Source organism: Teleopsis dalmanni, chromosome 1 (genome assembly GCF_002237135.1).
Source record: "Teleopsis dalmanni isolate 2A chromosome 1, ASM223713v2, whole genome shotgun sequence".
Taxonomy (NCBI): Eukaryota; Metazoa; Arthropoda; class Insecta; order Diptera; family Diopsidae; genus Teleopsis; species Teleopsis dalmanni.
In genome coordinates this window covers 174,710,775-174,716,774 of record NC_051846.1, presented here as the reverse complement: position 1 = coordinate 174,716,774, position 6,000 = coordinate 174,710,775, and positions in this window count along the sequence as shown.

Genomic DNA, 6,000 nt, shown 5'->3' with positions numbered 1-6,000 from the left:
TATTGTTATTAATAATTTTTTATTTATATTTTTATTTTATTGATAAATAATTTATGAGTAGTAATGAGTAGTATTAATGTTTTATTTCAATTTCGATAAAAAATGAATATTTAAGAAAAATTATTTGATTTATCAACTATCGATCAATTTAAATATCGATATTATTCTTAAATATTGTTAAACTAAATATTAAATATTAATATTATTATATATGTAATATTAATTATTTATTATATAGACATTATTATTGTCCATATAATAATAATGATATATATGACTTTATTATACTCAGCAACAGTTAATTTTAAATATCTTTATTTTTTTTATTATATTTAAAATATTCATTACTCAAATTAAATTTATTATTTTTATTTTTATTATACTTTTTAATTTATATTTCTTTTTTTAATTTTCAATCAAAAATAAAACTGATGGGATATTATTTTATTTTATTATAAATTTATATATTTAATAAATACGCCAATATGCTCTTTTAAAAATAAAAGAAAATTCCTATTATTTTTATAATGGTATTCTCAATATAGTCTGGACTCAAGTAGTTCTGACACCCGTTAGGTCATTAGTTCTGTTTAAAGTTAGCGTATAAGTGCATAAAGAAGACTTTTAATAATAAAAATATGGTAATAATAATATAGTTTTTAAGTTTAATTTTAATTAGTTCAATAAAAATATCTAAATTAAAAATATTGTGTTCATTATTTAAAAAATAAAAAATATTTTATTCATATATTCAATTCATTTATTAAGTTATTTAATTATTATTTGTTTTTATTTATTAAAAGTTATAATTTAAAACTAAAAATTTTCAAAATATTGTCTAAATAATAAATAAAAATTTAATTTTGAACATAAAATATGCCTTAGCATTTTATTTTTTAAAATTATTTGAATTAGTTCAATAAAAAAATTTAAATTAAACATTTTTTTGTTACTGTATTAAAAAATTTTAAAACATAAAAAATATTTTATTCATTTATTCAATTCATTTAAGTTATTTAATTATTATTTGTTTTTATTTATTAAAAGTTATTATTTTCAACTAAAGATGTTAAAATATTGGCTTAATAATAAATAAAAATTTAATTTAAATTTAAAAAATTTAATATAACTAAAGCGTTTTAGTTTTTAAAATTAATGTGGCTTAGTTGAATAAAAATATTTAAATTAAAAATTTTTTGGACACTATATTAAAAAATTTAAAAATAAAAAATATTATATCGTTCATTCAATTTATTTATTAAATTATTTAATTATTATTTATTCTTATTTATTAAAAAATATTATTTTTAATATTGGCTATTTTTCAAAATATTGACTAAATAATAAACAAAATTAAATATAACTAAAGCGTTTTAGTTTTTAAAATTAATTTAACTTAGTTGACTAAAAACATTTAAATTAAACATATTTCGGTCACTATATAAAAAAATTTGAAAAAATATATATTTTATTATGCATTTAATTTATTTATGAAGTTATTTAATTATTATTGATTTTTATATATTAATTTTGCGTGCATATTTTTTAAAATCAAATTTTTAACAAACGTCATTAAGTACATTTTATTATTTTAATATATTATTCTATATTGATTTGTATTGATTAATTAAATTAAATAATTATTTGCTTTTTTAACAGATTTCAGACTTTTAAACTACATGCTAATATAATAATATATTTTTTAATATTGATTTTTAATAATCAAGTAGAATATATCACTGTTTTTTTATTAATTCCATATACATTTTCCTTCAAAATTGAATGTTTAATAATTGCTTCATAATTTGTATTTTACTATATTAATATATATTTTTCTATACTCATATATTTAATTCATACTATTTTATTTTATACAAATTACTAACAATTTCGTAAGTAAAACCCAAATTAACTGATTGATTACAATGTGCAAGGATAAATTGTGTTCAGATAAATCAGGTGGCAGCACTTGAAAATTAAATATCATTACACAGAATCATAACTTCATTTAAGCAGACGAAGCTCATTCCTCTCTTTATTGCATGCAAGAACAACAAACAAAGTTTGAACAACAAAAACAACAACTGTAAAACCAGGCAATGCCAATGCCAAGGCAATTAGCCAAAAGCCGGTTGAGAAAATTACATATAACAACAACAACAACAACAAAATCAAAAACACAAGCAGAAAAAAAAGCCAAAGCAATAAGTTTAGAAATGTATTACGGCAATCCGTCCGGGGGATCAACCCATCGCTGCACTTGATTTGGTGCCAAACAAAAACAGTAAATGTATAAAAGTGGACGACTTTAATGAAAGAAAAGAAAGAAATCACAAGAAAAAAAAAGCAAGAAAGAAGTAAAAGATTATAAACAAGTAACTTTGCACTACAAAAATCATGTTCAACGTGTCTCAGCAGACAATTTTTTATTTGCAGCTTTATTTCAAATTGGAATTTTCTTCTTTAAGCTTTCTAAGAAGAAAAATTGTTATGCATATACATACATATGTATATAGTATATTCCAATTGGATTATTTACTGAGCACAAATTACAGTTATAATTATTGATAAAATAACTTACTTTAATTTTTTTTTGAATTTATTTGCTGTTAACAATTTATGTCTTAATCCTTGGAGAATTTGCACTTTTTGTTTATTAGTTTTGACTTAAACCGGCTTTTTTTCTTTGTTATTTTAATTGTAGTTACACCCTTTTTTCAATATTATATTCGATAATTTTCATCGACACAATTGCACTTTCTTCTAATAACACTCGCGCACACTCACTTTTCAAATGAAGCTGCAAAAGGATATTAAATTTTCTTTCCACTTTGATTTCTGCAAAAAGGATGAATTCTACACACTTCACAACAACGGCACAAAACTCACAACGAACAACTAAACTCGACTCCCAACAAGACTCGAATGATTTTGATTTCATATTTGAGACGGCAAGTAAGCTGTTTTGTATGTTTCAAACAGTGTTGCTGCTTTTCATTCTATTACAGCAGAAGAAAAGGGAATAAATTGCGCTGTTTATGCATATCATAGTCATTTACATTTATGTATGATATATTATTTAACTTTTTATGCAATTTTTCAATAATTTCAAGATATGTCAGTTTTAAGTATTATTATTACACAAAATATTTTTTAAAATTACATGTAATTATTTTAGAGTAAAGTAAGAGAAATTGTTATTAAGTAATGAAAAGTCAACAACACTGTTAAGGTTGTGTTTTATTGCAAACATTGTTGGAATCGAACATGTTGTAAAGTATAAATTGAAGTTTGCACAGTTTTAGCAAATTACAGCAATCCTCTTAAAAAAGCCGGCTTATAGAATACTGGTAGTAAATCTTAATGTAAATGTGTATGTATATACATATATAAATATAAAATAGGATTTCAAAAAAATTAATTAATTGTGGTAATCTATTCTTTCCATATATTAAACAAACATATTTTTTTAATTAAAAATATTAATGTAATAAATATAAAAATAATAAAATATAATTTGATTTTGGGTTTAAGCCAAACCGTTTAATATTACAATTGCTTATAGATAAAAATTTTAAATACTATTTATTAATAAATTTCTTTCTTTTTAAGTTTTAATTACGAAGTATTTGAACTATAAATGTCTGATATATATGTATATAGAAATTGCTAAAATTTTAGTAATTAAAGAAATATTAATATAAGGAATTACAACTTTTCAGTGAAAAAGTATAATATTTATCAAAAAAAAAAAAAATTTCCCCTTATCAAAATTTTTTGGTCTTAAATTTTATGAGACTATTTATTCTGTTATAAAAAAAAAGTTATCTATACGTTTATTATTTTAGTATACCCCTGGTAAGTAACACCACTTTTGATAAGAGTACGTATCCTAATAAATGCAATCTTCTCAATTATTTTGCTAATTGTGCAGCAATTAGTCACAATTCTGATAAATGATAAATGCTTTTAATTTTTGATTTTTATTTTATTATAGTATCCCAATACTAATGCAATTGTATCTAATCAAAGTGCAATAATTGTGAAGTGTAAACATAGTATCAGATTGATTGGTCTTAATTGAAGCGTATATTGTATTTTCTTCCTCAATATGTTTTACATTTCTGCCAGAACCCTCATTTAAGAAATCATTTCTTTCCAAACTAATGTTAAGATAATTTAAAAATACTAACTATAACACCTGGAAAGATTCAAAGTCATGAAGCGCTCAGTATATTCTTATTGACGTTCAAAAATGCAACCCATCAATCATTAAGTTTGACTCAACAAATATACGAAACTAGGATACCGGATATAACACCTTGTTTGGGTTCACGGTTGCCACTTGAAAATTTTTTCCTGTACCAAAATTGGTTTAAAAAGGTACCATTTCTGTAAAAAAAGGTCCAAAATTTTTTTTGGACCTTTTTATTTATTCGTTCTGTGTTTTTCATAGTGTTATAAATGAACAAAATATAAAATAGTCCAAAGTTGCATATATAAAAAAAAATTAATTGAAAATATCGACAATAAAGTTGAGTCGTCAAAAATGTACCATTTTTTGAACATGAGTACCAAACAAAAAAAAAAGTACCAATTTTGGTACTACAGTACCATAAGTGGCAACCGTTTTTGGGTTATCCAATGTTCAACAGGCAGTAATCTATTGTATAGATTTCTATCACGCGGTCGAAACGTATGGGACCGTATATATTGTATATTAGGAGAATAGCGCGATTTACTCCACTTTAATATTGACGATAACAACGCATTTATGGGTTCAAATATCTGTCAATGTTTTCCTCTCTTCACGATTTGGTAAATGACAGTCAAGAATATCCGTCAGGGTATTCTTTGCTCATCATTTTTGTAATACATGTTGCCTATAATACCCTATTTATTGATTGAGTAGATATCACAGTATTCTTTGATCAAGATTTTTATAATGCAATAAAGATCTAAGAGACCTTATTATTATTAAGAGGACCGGAAGAGCTTATTTAACGTTAATCGTATGCTTAGATACCATTTCTATTTCCTTGTTTTTCTATCTATCTGTTTCTAGACAAACAAATCATTTAATTTTTCAGTTAATAAAATTAGCTTTTACGCAGGGGTTAATAGTGAACACCGACAGAAAAAGTCTGTAAACAAAATAACTAAAATATAGAATTACATTTTTTAATGTATATATTAGGAATAATATTGAAAAAAAAATATTCAATATGTAGTGTATATGTAAAGATACTTAAAACTGGAATAGTTGCTTCTGGAATATAAAGACCTAGAGATCATAAGAAACAACATAGTCTGATTAGGACTTGGGTAGGTTAAGAATTCCATAAACTGGAAGAGAATCATTACAATATTTACTAAAAACATTGTGTAGAAAAATGCAATTGGGGCAAAACGTCTCTTTAAAGAGCCAGTTCGGTTTTATTAATTGTTCTAAATAAGCTCAAGTCCTTCAATATTTTTACTGCAACACAGTGAAACAACAGGTCTCATTCAATCCACCATTATATTATAAGTAAACTAAATTACTTAACCCAGCAAGATTACTTATGTCATTAAAGCAACACCAAAATCAGATCTAGTATTTTTCTTTATATATAACAAACAAAGTTATATTACTACAAGCTGTTATATTTTTTATTAAATATTAGTTTTTTTTTAATTTGTAGATACACCAACACCAAAATCAGATCTAGTATTTTTCTTTATATATAACAAACAAAGTTATATTACTACAAGCTGTTATATTTTTTATTAAATATTAGTTTTTTTTTAATTTGTAGATATTGGGTATATGATATACTTCAAATCTCTTATTCTATTTATTATCTATTTTTCCCTGAATTTCATATGAAAAATGGTAGGTAAAATATTGATTTTCTTTATCAAATATTTTGTAAATTTATCTTTATAATATATATAAAAGACAACAAAAATATTGTTTGCAAAGCCAATAATACAACGTATCAATATATATTGGTTATC